Source organism: Cherax quadricarinatus, chromosome 86 (assembly GCF_038502225.1).
Source record: "Cherax quadricarinatus isolate ZL_2023a chromosome 86, ASM3850222v1, whole genome shotgun sequence".
Lineage (NCBI taxonomy): Eukaryota > Metazoa > Arthropoda > Malacostraca > Decapoda > Parastacidae > Cherax > Cherax quadricarinatus.
This window is the reverse complement of record NC_091377.1, coordinates 2,294,522-2,316,677: the sequence shown is the minus strand read 5'-3', so window position 1 is coordinate 2,316,677 and position 22,156 is coordinate 2,294,522. Positions and strand designations below refer to the sequence as shown.

General features: G+C 46.0%; 1 long non-coding RNA gene across 2 annotated transcripts in view; it reads right to left on the bottom strand.

Moving 5' to 3' along the window:
- The window catches only part of LOC138855240 (uncharacterized), a 218,532-nt gene that overhangs the window by 131,574 nt on the left and 64,802 nt on the right, over nt 1-22,156 (bottom strand). The window lies entirely within an intron of this gene.

The following is a 22,156-nucleotide window of genomic DNA, read 5'->3' as shown; positions in this document are numbered from 1 at the left end:
GGTCCAACTGGCCCATGCTAGGCAGTGTGTGAGCCGAGTGTACTAGCAATCGAGCTTCTGACAGGGAAGTCCTCACAGAAAGGGTCTCACAGAGGGTCCCTCACATACAGGTCCTGAAAGATACATCCTCACTGATAAAATCCACACAACCTTTTTCATGTACATAAGAACATAAAAATGGGGAGCACTGCAGGAGACCTACTGATCTGTTTACCTACAGTAAACAAGGTACTCGGGTATCGTATTGCGAGGGCAAACAAAACCCTCAAGTTGGTGGAAAAAATTCGCGTTTCGGCAGTAAAGATACCTAAGTGCAAACAAAGCACGGCACTGGTGGGGATTGAACTCGCGGCAAGTGAGTCGTAAAACTCCAGACCGACACATTAGCGAGATTTGAACCGCGAGTTCCATTCCCGTCCGTGGTATGGTTAGTAACTCAACGTCTCACTATCATGGGACAAAATACTGGACACTTAAACCATGAGAACCTTAACCTTACAGACAGGTCGTCGCAGCTGGGTCGTCACGGCTGGGTCGTCACAGCTGGGTCGTCACAGCTGGGTCGTCACAGCTGGGTCGTCACAGCTGGGTCGTCACAGCTGGGTCGTCACAGCTGGGTCGTCACAGCTGGGTCGCCACAGCCAAACGCGCTTAAAAGACAAACCGTGGGCGTTATCGTCGACAGATTCCTCCGATAAAACTAATTACGAGACATTATGTCAGCGACAATTAGCGGATGGTTGGTGTGGCGGCGGCGAGGCTAACTGATCTTATCTCCTGACAGCCGTCCCAGCATCCCGGGCCTCCTACGCTGCCTTCAACACCCTGCCATCCAGCCTCTTGTCTCTTCAAACACTAGATTTCCGAGCACAAAAAGGCACAATACCACGAGTGGAACAATACGCAAATAATACGCACACAGGAGAGAGAAGCTCTTGAAGGCGTATCGGTCCGTCTTCGGCTATTTACAAGTCACTTCGTGTGTTAGTGTGACTTGTGAATTATTCAAGCTGAAGCGAAAAGGTCGTTATAAACGATTCCTTTGAGGTATTCTTAAGCGAATCTTTTCAAGATGTTGCTTTACCTTAAATGGCTTTACGGTATCATTTTGATAAGGCTTTATAGCATAAAGCTTTTTGAAGAAGTATTGAGCCTTCCTTCTCAGTGGAGAAAAATGTATATTAAATGAATTAATCACGTTCTCTTACTGGCGTGATGAATTACTGATATTGTATATGTATAACAACCTAATAAAGGAATAGTCATGGTACTAGTAACACACACACACACACACAAACACACACACACACACACACACACACACACACACACACACACACACACACACACACACACACACACACACATGCATGCACATACAACAGGCCTAGTGTCTAATCGACATGTGCCTAGGACCAAAAGGTAACTAACACACACACACACACACACACACACACACACACACACACACACACACACACACACACTTGAATTGTACTCTACACACACATACACCAACAAAACCACATTCACGCTTCACACACCTGCTTCATTTCCACACGTGTACACCCACACACACCTGCTTTATTTCCACACGTCTACACCCACACACACCTGCTTTATTTCCACACGTGTACACCCACACACACCTGCTTTATTTCCACACGTCTACACCCACACACACCTGCTTTATTTCCACACGTGTACACCCACACACACCTGCTTCATTTCCACACGTGTACACCCACACACACCTGCTTTATTTCCACACGTATACACCCACACACACCTGATTTATTTCCACACGTGTACACCCACACACACCTGCTTCATTTCCACACGTGTACACCCACACACACCTGCTTCATTTCCACACGTGTACACCCACACACACCTGCTTTATTTCCACACGTATACACCCACACACACCTGCTTTATTTCCACACGTGTACACCCACACACACCTGCTTTATTTCCACACGTATACACCCACACACACCTGCTTTATTTCCACACGTATACACCCACACACACCTGCTTTATTTCCACACGTATACACCCACACACACCTGCTTTATTTCCACACGTGTAAACCCACACACACCTGCTTCATTTCCACACGTGTACACCCACACACACCTGCTTCATTTCCACACGTGTACACCCACACACACCTGCTTTATTTCCACACGTGTACACCCACACACACCTGCTTCATTTCCACACGTGTACACCCACACACACCTGCTTCATTTCCACACGTGTACACCCACAAACACCTGCTTTATTTCCACACGTATACACCCACACACACCTGCTTTATTTCCACACGTATACACCCACACACACCTGCTTTATTTCCACACGTATACACCCACACACACCTGCTTTATTTCCACACGTATACACCCACACACACCTGCTTTATTTCCACACGTATACACCCACACACACCTGCTTTATTTCCACACGTGTACACCCACACACACCTGCTTTATTTCCACACGTATACACCCACACACACCTGCTTTATTTCCACACGTATACACCCACACACACCTGCTTTATTTCCACACGTGTACACCCACACACACCTGCTTTATTTCCACACGTGTACACCCACACACACCTGCTTTATTTCCACACGTATACACCCACACACACCTGCTTTATTTCCACACGTGTACACCCACACACACCTGCTTTATTTCCACACGTATACACCCACACACACCTGCTTTATTTCCACACGTATACACCCACACACACCTGCTTTATTTCCACACGTGTACACCCACACACACCTGCTTTATTTCCACACGTGTACACCCACACACACCTGCTTTATTTCCACACGTATACACCCACACACACCTGCTTTATTTCCACACGTATACACCCACACACACCTGCTTCATTTCTACACGTCTATACCCACACACACCTGCTTTATTTCCACACGTGTACACCCACACACACCTGCTTTATTTCCACACGTATACACCCACACACACCTGCTTCATTTCCACACGTGTACACCCACACACACCTGCTTCATTTCTAGACGTCTACACTCACACACCTGCTAATTTCTACACGTCTACACTCACACACCTGCTAATTTCTACACGTCTACACCCACACACCTGCTTCATTTCCACACGTGTACACCCACACACCTGCTTCATTTCTAGACGTCTACACTCACACACCTGCTAATTTCTACACGTCTACACTCACACACCTGCATCATTTCTACAAGTCTACACGCACACACCTGCTTCATTTCTACACGTATACACCCACACACCTGCATCATTTCTACAAGTCTACACGCACACACCTGCTAATTTCTACACGTCTACACCCACACACCTGCATCATTTCTACAAGTCTACACGCACACACCTGCCTGATATTCCAGACTTATGTTTAGGCAACAAAATCTAAAATCTAAATCTAGTTTTGTTTTCCTGTACTGTTTCTTTGACCGTAGGTTGTTCATTTTTGCTTCTATCTAATTTGTAGTAGTAGTAGTGGTGGTGGTAATAGTAGTAGTAGTAGTAACCGTAGTATTAGTGGTAATAGTAATAGCAGTAGTAGCAGTAATAGTAGATGTCGTTAGTATTGTAGTAGTAAGTAGTGGTAATAGTAGAAGTAATGGTAATAGTAGTAATAGTATTAACAGTAGTAGTAGTAGTAGTAGTAGTAGTAGTAGTAGTAGTAGTAGTAGTAGTAGTAGTAGTAGTTATAGTAGTAGTAATAGTAGTAGTAGTAATAGTAGTAGTAATAGTAGTAGTAATAGTAGTAGTAGTAATAGTAGTAGTAATAGTAATAGTAGTAGTAATAGTAATAGTAGTAGTAATAGTAGTAATAGTAGTAGTAATAGTAGTAATAGTAGTAGTAATAGTAGTAGTAGTAATAGTAGTAGTAGTAATAGTAGTAGTAGTAATAGTAATAGTAGTAGTAGTAATAGTAGTAGTAATAGTAGTAGTAATAGTAATAGTAGTAATAGTAGTAGTAACAGTAGTAGTAATAGTAGTAGTAGTAGTTATTGTAGTAGTAGTAGTAACAGTAGTTGTTGTTGTAGCAGCACATCGACCACGTTGTATATTGTATAATTAGTTTTGTGTTACACGTGAGTGATTATCCACTTGTGACTGTTTGTGTTTCTTTGTTTGGGATTATATCAACGTATAATTTCTCATATATATAATTTCTTATTTATGATTACCTGTTTGTAGCTATTGTGTGTGTGTGTGTGTGTGTGTGTGTGTGTGTGTGTGTGTGTGTGTGTGTGTGTGTCTGTCTGTCTGGAGTGTTCTTAGGTCTAAATATTTGCTGGATTAACCTAATTACCTTCCATTCTTCCAGGCGCAGTATGACCCCTACGTATTTAGCGCTCCCTCATGTATGTAATACTACTAATTAAAAAAAATCCTTCATATTTCCATATTTTCTCTCGAAATAAATTCCCAGAAGTCCACAAACACCAAAGTCATTACTGCTTCGAAAAAATTCCAGCGTTTTTACTACATAACTCGTCATTTTTTTTACCCAATTTAGTCTCAGGTGAGGCCAGGTTGAGGCCAGGTTGAGGCCAGGTCGTGGCCATCTGGCAGGCTTCTCAAACCGACGTGTGAGGCCGGCCTAGCTCTACCTCCGTATCTCGTTCTTCCGTTCCGGCTTCAGGAAATACCCGGCTCATAAGAGGTGGGGTAATAAATATTATATACCTGGGCTGGGCGGCGTGGTCAGCGGTGATCGACTACCAGCGAAGGTAGTCTCGGCTGAGGGTAAAGAACGGTGTGGCTAGCTTTCTTTGAGGGGCCACGGGAGAGGGACAAGAGTGATGTGGCTAGGGTTCCTCGAGACCCACGGAGACCAGCTGGATGAAAGAGACCAGTTGGATGAAGGAGACCAGCTGGATGAAAGATCAGCTGGATAATCAGCTGGGTAAAAGGATCCACTTGGGTGAAAATTTTGCTGATAATGTTAACGTCAAAACCACAGACTGCACAGCAAGATTTCTTTTGAACAACGTTTCTCTCTGTGTAGAGGTTTACTAAGTTTGATCAAGCCGCTCTCTACAGAGCGAAACGTTGTCTCTTTAAAAGCTTATTCTCCCCTCTGTGTCTTTTTTCTCCACGCAGATCAATTCCCGTACATCAGTTGCTCAGAAACTCATCCAGTGAAGACAGCAACATACAAACTGATAGACCAGGACACTAATTCATTCCTTAACGACATCGTCACTGAAAACGTTTATGACATTGCGTCTTGATCACTTGAATCTTAGAAGTGATCAAGATGCAAGAACCGAAACTCTGTCAATAAGCGAATACATTCAAATCCACTTCGCGTTTTCGGCAGTCATTTGTCTTCCAACCACAACAAACCAATGTTACTCTTCAACCCTACGTTTTGGCTCATGATGTAAATGTCCCTTCGCCATGAATCAACGTTTCTGTTTTCCATAAGTTATGTGACAAAGGACCAGGATAGAGAAAATGAGTTTTAGCCAAGGTAGAACAAGAACAAGAGAATTGGAACTCCTTCCAGAGCTGCCATCAATCACTGGAAGCCAGAAATGGAAAGCACCTCCCCACAAATCAGGCAGACCTTTGTATTTTCCCTTCCCATTGACACGTATATATCTTCCACCCACTGCCTCTTCTGACCATTATCTCATTGCCTTCATTGTTTTTATTTCCCAGACTCATCACATTTCACATTTTTTACCCTAAAAGGACTCGGCGGGAGGTGGGTACGGAAATTATAGGGTTGGGCACGGACCAAAATACCCAAAAGCTCATTTCTGGGGATCCCGTGCCCAGTAAAAAGGGCATCTTCATGCCCGTGGATGCTGTGCCCTGAAACGAAGACGGAGTGTTATGCTCCACCTCATGTCACCTTGGTCAATGGTATTTAATTGCCTTTAATAAACAAAGCGATATCAATGAACTCAAAATAAGGAACGAGAGAGAGAGAGAGAGAGAGAGAGAGAGAGAGAGAGAGAGAGAGAGAGAGAGAGAGAGAGAGAGAGAGAGAGAGAGAGAGAGAGAGAGAGAGGTAACATATTATTCATTTCAATTTAAAACTAAGATTAGTTATGTTTCGTGGGAGGTACCTGGCAGTGGGAGGTACCTGGCAGTGGAAGGTACCTGGCAGTGGAAGGTACCTGGCAGTGGAAGGTACCTGGCAGTGGGAGGTACCTGGCAGTGGAAGGTACCTGGCAGTGGAAGGTACCTGGCAGTGGGAGGTACCTGGCAGTGGGAGGTACCTGGCAGTGGAAGGTACCGGGCAGTGGGAGGTACCTGGCAGTGGAAGGTACCGGGCAGTGGGAGGTACCTGGCAGTGGAAGGTACCGGGCAGTGGGAGGTACCTGGCAGTGGGAGGTACCTGGCAGTGGGAGGTACCGGGCAGTGGAAGGTACCTGGCAGTGGGAGGTACCTGGCAGTGGGAGGTACCTGGCAGTGGGAGGTACCTGGCAGTGGAAGGTACCGGGCAGTGGGAGGTATCTGGCAGTGGAAAGTACCGGGCAGTGGGAGGTACCTGGCAGTGGAAGGTACCGGGCAGTGGGAGGTACCTGGCAGTGGGAGGTACCTGGCAGTGGGAGGTACCTGGCAGTGGAAGGTACCTGGCAGTGGGAGGTACCTGGCAGTGGGAGGTACCTGGCAGTGGAAGGTACCGGGCAGTGGGAGGTACCTGGCAGTGGGAGGTACCTGGCAGTGGGAGGTACCTGGCAGTGGAAGGTACCGGGCAGTGGGAGGTACCTGGCAGTGGAAGGTACCTGGCAGTGGGAGGTACCTGGCAGTGGAAGGTACCGGGCAGTGGGAGGTACCTGGCAGTGGAAGGTACCGGGCAGTGGAAGGTACCTGGCAGTGGGAGGTACCTGGCAGTGGGAGGTACCTGGCAGTGGAAGGTACCTGGCAGTGGGAGGTACCTGGCAGTGGGAGGTACCTGGCAGTGGGAGGTACCTGGCAGTGGAAGGTACCGGGCAGTGGGAGGTACCTGGCAGTGGAAGGTACCGGGCAGTGGGAGGTACCTGGCAGTGGAAGGTACCGGGCAGTGGGAGGTACCTGGCAGTGGGAGGTACCTGGCAGTGGGAGGTACCTGGCAGTGGAAGGTACCTGGCAGTGGGAGGTACCTGGCAGTAGGAGGTACCTGGCAGTGGAAGGTACCGGGCAGTGGGAGATACCTGGCAGTGGGAGGTACCTGGCAGTGGGAGGTACCTGGCAGTGGAAGGTACCTGGCAGTGGAAGGTACCGGGCAGTGGGAGGTACCTGGCAGTGGAAGGTACCGGGCAGTGGGAGGTACCTGGCAGTGGACGGTACCGGGCAGTGGAAGGTACCTGGCAGTGGGAGGTACCTGGCAGTGGGAGGTACCTGGCAGTGGAAGGTACCTGGCAGTGGGAGGTACCTGGCAGTGGGAGGTACCTGGCAGTGGGAGGTACCTGGCAGTGGGAGGTACCTGGCAGTGGAAGGTACCTGGCAGTGGGAGGTACCTGGCAGTGAGAGGTACCTGGCAGTGGGAGGTACCTGGCTGTGGGAGGTACCTGGCAGTGGGAGGTACCTGGCAGTGGGAGGTACCTGGCAGTGGAAGGTACCGGGCAGTGGAAGGTACCGGGCAGTGGGAGGTACCTGGCAGTGGAAGGTACCGGGCAGTGGGAGGTACCTGGCAGTGGAAGGTACCGGGCAGTGGAAGGTACCTGGCAGTGGGAGGTACCTGGCAGTGGGAGGTACCTGGCAGTGGGAGGTACCTGGCAGTGGGAGGTGCCTGGCAGTGGGAGGTACCTGGCAGTGGAAGGTACCTGGCAGTGGGAGGTACCTGGCAGTGGGAGGTACCTGGCAGTGGGAGGTACCTGGCAGTGGGAGGTACCTGGCAGTGGAAGGTACTTGGCAGTGGGAGGTACCTGGCAGTGGGAGGTACCTGGCAGTGGGAGGTACCTGGCAGTGGGAGGTACCTGGCAGTGGGAGGTACCTGGCAGTGGGAGGTACCTGGCAGTGGGAGGTACCTGGCAGTGGGAGGTGCCTGGCAGTGGGAGGTACCTGGCAGTGGGAGGTACCTGGCAGTGGGAGGTACCTGGCAGTGGGAGGTACCTGGCAGTGGGAGGTACCTGGCAGTGGGAGGTACCTGGCAGTGGGAGGTACCTGACAGTGGGAGGTACCTGGCAGTGGAAGGTACCGGCCAGTGGAAGGTACCGGGCAGTGGGAGGTACCTGGCAGTGGGAGGTACCTGGCAGTGGAAGGTACCGGGCAGTGGGAGGTACCTGGCAGTGGGAGGTACCGGGCAGTGGAAGGTACCTGGCAGTGGAAGGTACCGGGCAGTGGAAGGTACCGGGCAGTGGGAGGTACCTGGCAGTGGGAGGTACCTGGCAGTGGAAGGTACCGGGCAGTGGGAGGTACCTGGCAGTGGGAGGTACCTGGCAGTGGAAGGTACCGGGCAGTGGGAGGTACCTGGCAGTGGGAGGTACCTGGCAGTGGGAGGTACCTGGCAGTGGGAGGTACCTGGCAGTGGGAGGTACCTGGAAGTGGGAGGTACCTGGCAGTGGGAGGTACCTGGCAGTGGGAGGTACCTGGCAGTAGGAGGTACCTGGCAGTGGGAGGTACCTGGCAGTGGGAGGTACCTGGCAGTGGAAGGTACCTGGCAGTGGAAGGTACCTGGCAGTGGAAGGTACCGGGCAGTGGGAGGTACCGGGCAGTGTGAGGTACCTGGCAGTGGAAGGTACCGGGCAGTGGAAGGTACCGGGCAGTGGGAGGTACCTGGCAGTGGGAGGCACCTGGTAGTGGGAGGCACCTGGTAGTGGGAGGCACCAGGTAGTGGGAGGCACCTGGTAGTGGGAGGCACCAGGTAGTGGGAGGTACCTGGTAGTTGGAGGCACCTGGTAGTGGGAGGCACCTGGTAGTTGGAGGCACCTGGTAGTTGGAGGCACCTGGTAGTTGGAGGCACCTGATAGTTGGAGGCACCTAGTAGTTGGAGGCACCTGGTAGTTGGAGGCACCTGGTAGTTGGAGGCACCTGGTAGTTGGAGGCACCTGGTAGTGGGAGGTACCACCCCCATCTATCATACACATCAACACTCCATCTATCATACACATCAACACCCCATCTATCATACACATCAACACCCCATCTATCATACACATCAACACCTCATCTATCATATGCATCACTCCCCTATCTATCATATACATCAACACTCCATCTATCATACACATCAACACTCCATCTATCATACACATCACCACAGATTTATCACAAAAACATCGCACCCCCTCCTCATTTAAGTTAAAAACACATCATAAACATGTAAACAATTGAAAAGAGGGCATTTAAAGGCCTCCATTAAGGGAGAAAATGACCCTTGAGGGTAAATAAGAGACGCTCTAATGACCACCTTTCATCGGTCATTATATAGGCATTAACATAATTGCTAGGTAATGGGGAAGGGGAGGGGAAGGGTGGGGTGAGAACCTTCAGCTTCTCTTTGGATTACAGTTTACAGGGGTTATTAAGAAACTTTTGAGACGAGAGGAGTGAGGGAGTTATCTCTCACTGAGGTACGAGTGACCCGAAAAGAGAAAAAAACTCTTTCACCGTTATTCGTTCAATCACTGTCTTGCCAGAACTGTAACATCCTCACCCATCCTTCAGTGTACACTGTACAGGCACTGTACTTCCCACCCCCAGCACTGAAACATCCTCACCCATCCTTCAGAGTGCAGGCACTGTACTTCCTACCTCCAGGACTAACATCCTCACCCATCCTACAGAGTACAGGCACTGTACTTCCCACCTCCAGCACTGAAACATCCTCACCCATCCTTCAGAGTGCAGGCACTGTACTTCCTACCTCCAGGACTAACATCCTCACCCATCCTACAGAGTACAGGCACTGTACTTCCCACCTCCAGCACTGAAACATCCTCACCCATCCTTCAGAGTGCAGGCACTGTACTCCTCACCTCCAGGACTAACATCCTCACCCATCCTTCAGAGTACAGGCACTGTACTTCCCACCCCCAGCACTAAAACATCCTCACCCATCCTTCAGAGTACAGGCACTGTACTTCCCACCTCCAGGACTAACATCCTCACCCATCCTTCAGAGTACAGGCACTGTACTTCCCACCTCCAGGACTAACATCCTCACCCATCCTTCAGAGTGCAGGCACTGTACTTCCCTCCTCCAGGACTAACATCCTCACCCATCCTTCAGAGTACAGGCACTGTACTTCCCACCTCCAGCACTAAAACATCCTCACCCATCCTTCAGAGTACAGGCACTGTACTTCCCACCTCCAGGACGAACATCCTCACTCATCCTTCAGAGTGCAGGCACTGTACCTCCCACTTCCAGGACTCGTGTCCGGCTAACTGGGTTCCCCCCTCAAATCCCTAATATATTCATGGGGAAGCGCTAAACCTGTATGGGTCACACAGTTTTTAGAGATTGGTAGGTAATTACGTTTCATTCAAAGATAGGCAGTAGAGCTCTAACTTCTAAGTTCTAAATCCATTCACCAGCATCAAGGAACTTGCCTGAAGGAGAGAAATCTAATAGAAATTTAGTGGTAATGAGAAGCGTGCTAGTTTCTAGTTGGGAACTAAATAGAAACTAGGTTCTAGCTAGGTTCGTGCTAGCTTCTAGTTAGGAACTAGAAACTAGGTTCTAGCTAGGTTCGTGCTAGTTCCTAGTTAGGAACTAGAAACTAGGTTCTAGCTAGGTTCGTGCTAGTTCCTAGTTAGGAACTAACTAGAAACTAGGCTCTAGCTAGGTTCGTGCTAGTTTCTAGTTGGAACTAACTAGAAACTAGGAGAGGGTTTCGGGGGTCAACGCCCCCGCGGCTCGGTCTGAGACCAGGCCGAGCCGCAGGGGCGTTGACCCCCGAAACCCTCTCCAGATTCTAGCTAGCTAACTAGAAACTAGCACGAACCTAGCTAGAATCTAGCGAGAAAATAACGAGAAACTTAAGATGGAACTTAGAAAACAAACCTGATAAACATTCATTAGGAATTTTGTCTTTTGTCAACAATATAACATCAGTTCTGCTCTTTGTATGGATGTTGATAGCTAGGAGGACAAGCGGAGCGATGTTTCGCTCTGTGTAGAGCGAAACATTGCCCAGATAAAGGATTGTTTTGCCTGCTTATGTAACACAGCAGTGTTAAATGAGGTAGAAAGGAAGCTCTCTGTGTTTCTTGCACTATAATTATTGAGTGAAAACGAGATAAACAGTCGACTTTAAACATTATCAGTATGTCTGGAAATTATTCATGTGTGTGTGTGTGTGTGTGTGTGTGTGTGTGTGTGTGTGTGTGTGTGTGTGTGTGTGTGTGTGTGTGTGTGTGTATGTGTGTGTGTATGTGTGTGTACTTCCCGGTTTCTCCTTGCGGGGGGTCGAGTCTCAGCTCCTGGCCGGTCATACAGCTCTATCTGGAGGGTCAATTATAAGATAAAGTGGTATGGTGTGTTGATACCCGGGCTATGAATAATGAATCAGTTGGTCCATAATGAAGCCGGGTTTCGGCCAAATGAAACACTCCTCTCGTAACCCATTAACATGCCTCTCTTGCATATAAATGATGCCGCCCACCGCCACTCCCACCCGCCTACCGCCCCTTCCACCCACCCACCGCCCCTCTCACCCGCCCATCGAAACTAGGACCCGCCCCATCGCTCGTTCCACCTATCCACTGATGCATCCGGCCCCCACCATCTCCCCATCCAACAGGCTACATATTTCCAATTGGATCTCTCTCTCTCTCTCTCTCTCTCTCATTCTCCGATTACACGAACGAATTATTAAAAATTATATATATATATATATATATATATATATATATATATATATATATATATATATATATATATATATATATATATATATATATATGTCGTGCCGAATATGTAAAACTGGTCATTTAGCAAGAACTCATTTAAAATTAAGTCCTTTCTAAAATTTTCTCTTATACGTTTAAAGATATATTTTTCATTAATGTTGATGTAAAAATTTATAATTTTGCACCAAAAGGAACTTAGAAAACTTACCTAACCTTATTATAACAAGCGCAATTTATTTTAGCCTAACCCAACCAAATATATTTTAGATTTGTTTACAATAATTTAATACTAAACAAACACAGTGAAATATATTTTTTTCGTTAGGTTCAGAATGATTTTGGCGAAATTATTGCATACGCAAATTTTCACTTGTCCTATATGGCAAGATGAGCGTTGCTATTTAAGCCAAGATCGCAAGTTCTGCCTATTCGGCACGACATACATATATATATATATATATATATATATATATATATATATATATATATATATATATATATATATATATATATATATATATATATATATATATGTGTACACATATATTTTTCTTTCTTTCAACACACCGGCCGTATCCCACCGAGGCAGGGTGGCCCAAAAAGAAAAACGAAAGTTTCTCTTTTAAATTTAGTAATTTATACGGGAGAAGGGGTTACTAGCCCCTTGCTCCCGGCATTTTAGTCGCCTCTTACAACACGCATGGCTTACGGAGGAAGAATTCTGTTCCACTTCCCTATATATATATATATATATATATATATATATATATATATATATATATATATATATATATATATATATATATATATATATATATATTGAAATTAGTAGCAATACTACCTCTACCACTACCACCACCACCACCACTACCGCCACCACCACCGCTACCGCCGCCACCACCACCACTACCGTCGCCACCACCACCACTACCGCCGCCACCACCACCACTACCGTCGCCACCACCACCACTACCGCCGCCGCCACCACCACTACCGCCGCCGCCACCACCACTACCGCCGCCGCCACCACCATTACCGCCGCCGCCACCACCGCCACCACTACCGCCGCCACCACCACCACCACCACCACCACCACCACCACCACCACCACCACCACCACCTGTGGTGACGCAGGTGCAGTTACAAGTGACCAAGGCAGTATATTAAACTTGTCTTCAGGCCAGCGGGGGCCCCTATAACAAGCTCTTCGGAGCCCCAGTAGACTGGTAGAGCCCTGGGTTCCGGTAGACTGGTGGGTCTCAAACCTGTAATGTATCTCTGGTTATCCACTGTCATGGTTTTTATTCCATTCTGTTTCTTTATTCTTTCTAATTAACTTCATTATGTATAAAAATCCTCTTATCCAGCTCTGGAAAACTTACAGCTGGTACTAAAGTTTACTTACAAGGGGTAGAGTTGTTTCTTGCCATAGATATATCATTGCAGCAGGTACTGGAAGTTTTCTTACGCAGAAAATGATATTCCAGCAGGTACTGGAGTTTGACACAGTAAATGTCATTCCAGCAATTACTGGAAGCGTATTGACACAGCAAATGTCATTCCAGCAGGTACTGGAGTTTACTGACACAGAAAATGCCATTCCAGCAGGTACTGGAGTTTCCTGACACAGAAAATGCCATTCCAGCAGGTGCTGGAGTTTCTTGACACAGCAAATGTCATTCCAGCAGGTACTGGAATTTCCTGACACAGCAGATGTCATTCCAGCAGGTACTGGAATTTCCTGACACAGCAAATGTCATTCCAGCAGGCACTGGAGTTTACTGACACAGCAAATGTCATTCCAGCAGGTACTGGAATTTCCTGACACAACAAATGCCATTCCACATATCACTTTTATTCTAACCCACATAATTCTTGAATATCAACACTTATACTCTCCTTCCTATCAACGGCTGATCACGTGATAACCCACTTAACCTTTCCGTTTTCTACCACTCTGCGTAACCTTGTTTTTCTTAGTGCTATGAAACCTAGCTTCAAATCCTCTTGTTTTATATCAGTATTAATTAAATCAACTCTTTCCTATATGTACCTCATCCATGTGTATTCACACTAAGTGCAGCAATTTGTTCTTCAGCAATAAGGTAGAATTAACGACATAATAGGTAAAAGGACACAGAAAAGGTCACATTAGTTGTACATGTGTCCTTTTAGTTAACAAGAACAAAAAAGGCACAATACCATGACTGGAACAATACACAAATAACCCGCACATGGGAGAGAGAAACATACGACCACGTTTCGGTCCGACTTGGACCATTTACAAAGTCTTTGTATCGTTAGTAATTAATACAGAAGATGGGGCTGCTATTCCCTTATGGCCTTTTAGTCTCACCCACGACCCACGCTGCTTACGGAGGAAGGACTCTAACCCACTTCCCCACGAAACTGGCAGAAAACATTACGAAAGACAAGAATTCATACGAAATTTACAAGCCAGCACTGATGCGTGTATTTACACCGACAGGAACATTTACACTGACGTGCATGCAGTTTATAATGGATGCTTTACGTGCAAAATTTACCTGTCATCTTACGTGCTAATGAGACCGTAAGATCAATAATCCTGTCAGAGTGCAAAATGTTTAACAGGCTTCTATTTCCATCTCTACAATACCTCGGTATTATTATTATTAATCTTAGTTATTATGCTTATTAATGTTGTTATATTCAAAGGGAAGTACTGAATAATGGAATAACGCAGAGAAAGGTAGATAGGAAGGATAATAGACTAAGCTAAGAAAATGAAGAGAGGGTAGGAAAGAAGGGAGGCAGAAAGGGAGATAGTAAAAGTGAGGTATGGAGGGAGATGAGGGAGACGGAGAGAGATGGGAGGAGGAAGAGACGAAGAGAGGGAGATATCGATATAAGAAGGGAGGGAGGAAGGGAGGGAGGGAGATATGGACGTATGGAGGGAGTAAGGGAGGGGAGTAAGTGAGCGGCACTGAACTATCTTCCCCATCAGCTCCCCTGGGGAGACGACAAGCACCCCTGCCTCGCCGCTTTTGTCTACCCTCCCCGACTCTATTACCCGTCCCGACCCCATGGGGAGCCAGCACTGGGGTACAGGGTAATGCCAGGGGTGAAGAAGAGGCAGCAAAGCCCCAGGTGTGTAGCATGGGAGAGAGGGAGGTAGGGGTGAGGAACCTGGGAGGTGTGGGAGAGAGGAGCTTTGGGTGAGCCAGGTTATGAGGGAACCAGAAGGTAGAAGGAAAGAAAGGGGGAGAGAGAGGGAGACGGAGAGAGAGGAGGGAGAGAGAGGAGGGAGAGAGAGGAGGGAGAGAGAGGAGGGAGAGAGAGGAGGGAGAGAGAGGAGGGAGAGAGAGGAGGGAGAGATGGGAGGGAGAGAGAGGAGGGAGAGATGGGAGGGAGAGAGAGGAGGGAGAGAGAGGGAGAAAGAGGGAGAGAAAGAGGGAGAAAGAGAGAGAGAGAGAGAGAGAGAGAGAGAGAGAGAGAGAGAGAGAGAGAGAGAGAGAGAGAGAGAGAGAGAGAGAGAGAGAAAGAAAGAAAGAAAGAAAGAAAGAAAGAAAGAAAGAAAGAAAGAAAGAGAGAGAGAGAGAGAGAGAGAGAGAGAGAGAGAGAGAGAGAGAGAGAGAGAGAGAGAGAGAGAGAGAGAATACCACCACTACTACTACTAAAATAATAATAATAATAATAATAATAATAATAATTATAATAATAATAATCATAAATCTCAAGGGTACAAGTCAGCTACTTGCTAATAACCTGGTTAATACACAATTAGTCTAACGAGTTTGAACTAATATTCCAATTATTTTTCCTTCTTAAAACAGGCAATTGTTAGTAATTTTCTTTCTTGTTTCCTGGGTTATTTATAAATTTTATTAATAATATTATTGTTAGTCTTTTTATGTCGAAAAACAACGAAAAAATTGGGTTTTTTAAAACGTTTTAAAATTTCCTGTGTTGAGTAAACCCTTATATACTGCGATTATATTGTTATAGTATTATTATTATTATTATTATTATTATTATTATTTCCTTCTCAGCAGTGTGTGTGTGTGTGTGTGTGTGTGTGTGTGTGTGTGTGTGTGTACTCGCCTAATTGTGGTTGCAGGGGTCGAGACCCAGTTCCTGGTCCCGTCTCTTCACTGATCGCTACTAGGTCCTCTCTCTCTCTCTCTCTCTCTCTCTCTCTCTCTCTCTCTCTGCTTCCTGAGCTTTGTCATACCTCGTCTTAAAGCTATGTATGGTTCCTGCCTCCACCCCATCACTTTCTAGGCTAGTCCACTTCCTGACAACTCTATGACTGAAGAAATACTTCCTATTGTATGTATGTGTGTGTGTGTGTGTGTGTGTGTGTGTGTGTGTGTGTGTGTGTGTGTGTGTGTGTGTGTGTGTGTGTGTGTGTGTGTGTGTGCGTGTGTGTCTCACGAAATCGTAATGACACGATTGCAAACAAACCATACCACGGCCACGCTAGCTGGAGATTCGTCTGTAAAAACTTGCATTTGTGGTCACAGAGGTGCCTGTGCTAACCTTCCTATGGTGTAGAAATATACCTAGTTGGATGAATCTTATTGTGGCTAGCTGGTCCAGTGGCTAACGCGACGGTCTGGAGTTTTGAGACTCTCTGATCGCGAGTTCTATCCCCGCCCGTGGTATGGTTCGTGTGTGTGCGTGTGTGTGTGTGTGTGTGTGTGTGTGTGTGTGTGTGTGTGTGTGTGTGTGTGTGTGTGTGTGTGTGTGTGCGTGTGTATGTACGTACTCGCCTAATTGTACTCACCTAATTGTGGTTGCAGGGGTCGAGACAGCTCCTGGCCCCGTCCCTTCACTGATCGCTACTAGGTCCTCTCTCTGCCTTCAGAGCTTTGTCATACCTCGTCTTAAAGCCATGAATGGTTCCTGCCTCTACTACATAACTTGTTAGGCTATTCTACTTCCTGACGACAGTATGACTGAAGAAATACTTCCTAATATCCCTATGACTCGTCTGAGTCTTCAGCATCCAATTGTGACCTCTTGTTTCAGTGTCCCATCTCTGGAACAACCTGTCTCTGTCTACCTTATCTACTCCACGCAGTATTTTGTATGTCGTTATCATGTTTCCCATGACCCGCTTGTCCTCCAATGTCGTCAGTCCGATTTCCCTCAACCTTCGTGTGTATGTACTCACCTATTTATGGTTGCAGGGGTCGAGTCACAGCTCCTGGCCCCGCCTCTTCGCTGATTGCTACTAGGTCCTCTCTCTCCCTGCCCCATGAGCTCTATCATACCTCGCCTTAAAACTATGTATGGTTCCCGCCTCCACTACGTCACTTTCTAGGCTATTCCATGGCCTGACCACTCTATGACTGAAGAAATACTTCCTAACATCCCTTTGATTCATCTGACATCCCTTTGTATGTGTATGTGTGTGTATGCGTGTGTGTATGCGTATATGTAAGTGCGTGTGTGTGTGATCAAAAATTCACTTGAATTCCCTTAGTTTAGGCCACAAAACGTTATCATGAAGTAAAATTTAATTAAACCCACGATCAGCGTACTTCTTTACGGGTCTCGAGTCTAAATGCACATAAAAAGCACTGTGTAAACACACATTCGTATCCCCTCCACTTTCCGGGGGACCACGAACTTAATGGCAATGTTAATGAGGCCAGTAATGAGGGGACTGATAACCATCACAATGATGATAATACAGGTCATCTGTCACTAACCACTAGCTCAAGGGACTCAAGCAACCATCTCACAGAAGGAGTAACATTGGCCCTTGTGTCCTCTTGGGTATAAGGGTGTTTGGATCGCAACTACCTCACTCCACACGATATTTCCTTTCTCCCCAACGAGCTCCAATTAATAACACAGCCCCTTTGAGGTTAGTAACTTCTCAGAGGTCATCAGTCTTGTCTATCAGTCAATTTTTGGTCTTGAGAGGAGAAAGGTGGTGAGTTGTTTGATAGGAGGATGGTGCGTGTATGGGAGGGTATGGGAATATATGGGAGTGCATGGAACTACATGGGAGTACGTAGGAATATATGGGAGTACCTAGAAATACACAGGAATACATGGAAGTACGTAGAAATATATGGGAGTGCATGGAAATACATGGGAGAACACGGGAATACATGGGAGTGCATTGAAATACACAGGAATAATAGGAGTACATATGAATGCATAAGAATACATGAGAGTACATAGAAATTTATGAGGTACACAAACTAGCCACAACCGTCCACAGGATGGATGTGAGGTACACAAACTAGCCACTACCGTCCACAGGATGGATGTGAGGTACACAAACTAGCCACTAAAGTCCACAGGATGGATGTGAGGTACACAAACTAGCCACTACCGTCCACAGGATGGATGTGAGGTACACAAACTAGCCACTAAAGTCCACAGGATGGATGTGAGGTACACAAACTAGCCACAACCGTCCACAGGATGGATGTGAGGTACACAAACTAGCCACTACCGTCCACAGGATGGATGTGAGGTACACAAACTAGCCACTACCGTCCACAGGATGGATGTGAGGTACACAAACTAGCCACTACCGTCCACAGGATGGATGTGAGGTACACAGACTAGCCACTTATTAATCCAGTTCAGAAAAAGTCTTTGATTATACTGTGTACTGGAGGGATAAAGCCACAAGTGGGCGAAACGTCTCCCTGATGGACATACCCACATGTTGCACATGTCTTAGTCATCTAATTGTTGGTTTTTATAAGCCATTAATATAAAATTTCTAAGTATGTCAAGATAGCCGAGATAAGAATATAGCTGAAGGCTCTCACCCCACCCTCCTTCAGGGGTGGAATTAGGAAAGAAAAGAATGAATGATAAAGAATGAGGATGTGAGTGTACAAAGTAGGTAAGAAAATGGTTATTGGAGTGAGAGCAAAGAAATGGACAAGATAAATAAAAAGGCTACACAGAACAAAGTGAAATTAAGAGGAGATTAAATTTTACCGTCGAAGTGGCTAGTTTATTGTGTACCTAATATCCATCCTGTGGATGGTAGTGGCTAGTTTATTGTGTACCTAATATCCATCCTGTGGATGGTAGTGGCTAGTTTATTGTGTACCTCATATCCATCCTGTGGATGGTAGTGGCTAGTTTATTGTGTACCTCATATCCATCCTGTGGATGGTAGTGGCTAGTTTATTGTGTACCTCATATCCATCCTGTGGATGGTAGTGGCTAGTTTATTGTGTACCTCATATCCATCCTGTGGATGGTAGTGGCTAGTTTATTGTGTACCTCATATCCATCCTGTGGATGGTAGTGGCTAGTTTATTGTGTACCTAATATCCATCCTGTGGATGGTAGTGGCTAGTTTATTGTGTACCTAATATCCATCCTGTGGACGGTAGTGGCTAGTTTATTGTGTACCTAATATCCATCCTGTGGATGGTAGTGGCTAGTTTATTGTGTACCTAATATCCATCCTGTGGATGGTAGTGGCTAGTTTATTGTGTACCTAATATCCATCCTGTGGATGGTAGTGGCTAGTTTATTGTGTACCTAATATCCATCCTGTGGATGGTAGTGGCTAGTTTATTGTGTACCTAATATCCATCCTGTGGACGGTAGTGGCTAGTTTATTGTGCACCTCATATCCATCCTGTGGATGGTAGTGGCTAGTTTATTGTGCACCTCATATCCATCCTGTGGACGGTAGTGGCTAGTTTGTGCACCTCATATCCATCCTGTGGATGGTAGTGGCTAGTTTATTGTGCACCTCATATCCATCCTGTGGATGGTAGTGGCTAGTTTATGTACCTCATATCCATCCTGTGGATTGTAGTGGCTAGTTTATGCATCTCATATCCATCCTGTGGATGGTAGTGGCTAGTTTATTGTGCATCTCATATCCATCCTGTGGATGGTAGTGGCTAGTTTATGCATCTCATATCCATCATGTGGATGATAGTGGCTAGTTTATTGTGCATCTCATATCCATCCTGTGGATGGTAGTGGCTAGTTTATTGTGCATCTCATATCCATCCTGTGGATGGTAGTGGCTAGTTTATTGTGCATCTCATATCCATCCTGTGGATGGTAGTGGCTAGTTTATGCATCTCATATCCATCCTGTGGATGGTATTGGCTAGTTTATTGTGCACCTCACATCCATCCTGTGGATGATAGTGGCTAGTTTATTGTGCATCTCATATCCATCCTGTGGATGGTAGTGGCTAGTTTACTGTGCATCTCATATCCATTCTGTGGATGGTAGTGGCTAGTTTATTGTGCATCTCATATCCATCCTGTGGATGATAGTGGCTAGTTTATTGTGCATCTCATATCCATCCTGTGGATGGTAGTGGCTAGTTTATTGTGCATCTCATATCCATCCTGTGGATGGTAGTGGCTAGTTTATGCATCTCATATCCATCCTGTGGATGATAGTGGCTAGTTTATTGTGCATCTCATATCCATCCTGTGGATGATAGTGGCTAGTTTATTGTGCATCTCATATCCATCCTGTGGATGGTAGTGGCTAGTTTATTGTGTACCTCATATCCATCCTGTGGATGGTAGTGGCTAGTTTATTGTGCATCTCATATCCATCCTGTGGATGGTAGTGCAAGAATATATGGAAGAGCCTAGGAGCCAGACGCCAGAAAGGCTAACAGGAGTATATATGGATATTTATTTACATAAATATAATAACAATAATAATAATAGCAGCAGCAGCAGTAGTAGTAGTAGTAGTGGTGGTGGTGGTGGTGGTAGAAGTAGTTGTAGTGGTCGTAGTAGTAGTGGTAGTAGTAGTAGTAGTAGTAGTAGTAGTAGTAATAGTAGTTATAGTAGTAGTAGTAATAGTAGTAGTAATAGTAGTAGTAATAGTAGTAATAGTAGTAGTAATAGTAGTAGTAATAGTAGTAGTAATAGTAGTAATAGTAGTAGTAATAGTAGTAGTAGTAATAGTAGTAATAGTACTAGTAGTAATAGTAATAGTAGTAGTAATAGTAGTAGTAATAATAGTAGTAGTAATAGTAGTAGTGGTAATAGTAGTAGTAGTAGTAATAATAATAATAATGATAATGTCCGCTGGCGAGGAAGGTAAATAAGAATGTGGTTGGTCCGTCTATTCTTCAAAGCAGAGATGCTCATCCTCTGTCCATACGTCAGAGTTGAATGATTACTTTGAAAGTGTGGCCTGTCAGAGTTTGACAGGCCGAGCAGGTCATGGCTAAAATTTTTGAGAGGGTAATATATATATACATCCATTGGCTAATTCCGGATAATAGGCAAATGATCGGTTACAAGAATGATTTATCACGAACGGTGGAGATTCCTTAGTCTCCCCGGTGTTACTGTGGCTTCTATAATTTTTAGGCATGACTGATGTAGATTATTCTGATGTGTAGGGAAGAAAATATACATGCAGAAAGATGAGCTTTTATGTAGAGCTTTGTGTGACTTAATAAAGCTCTTCATAGAGTGAAACGATGCCCCTTTAGAAGCTTGTTCTACAAGGGTTATGTTTCTCTTTGTGTGACTTGATAAAGCTCTCCACAGAGCGAAACGTTGCTCCAACGTTTCTTTGCTACGAGTGTGTAGCAAAGACGTTCAGCTACACTCGAGCTTTAGACAATGTCCCCTGTGGGCGAAACGTCAGCAAATATAAAGCTTCCTCTATGTATCTATGTGTGGCAGTACATGTGCTAAATACCTGTATCAGAAAAAGTCAAAAGTTAGAATACCTTGGCTGGAACAATACACAAATAACCTGCACAGAGTGAAACTAGCCACTACCATCCATAGGATGGATGCGAGGCACACAAACTAGCCACTACCATCCATAGGATGGATGTGAGGCACACAAACTAGCCACTACCATCCATAGGATGGATGTGAGGCACACAAACTAGCCACTACCATCCATAGGATGGATGTGAGGCACACAAACTAGCCACTACCATCCATAGGATGGATGTGAGGCACACAAACTAGCCACACCATCCATAGGATGGATGTGAGGCACACAAACTAGCCACTACTATCCATAGGATGGATGTGAGGCACACAAACTAGCCACTACTATCCATAGGATGGATGTGAGGCACACAAACTAGCCACTACCATCCATAGGATGGATGTGAGGCACACAAACTAGCCACTACCATCCATAGGATGGATGCGAGGCACACAAACTAGCCACTACCGTCCATAGGATGGATGTGAGGCACACAAACTAGCCACTACCATCCATAGGATGGATGTGAGGCACACAAACTAGCCACTACCATCCATAGGATGGCTGTGAGGCACACAAACTAGCCACTACCATCCATAGGATGGCTGTGAGGCACA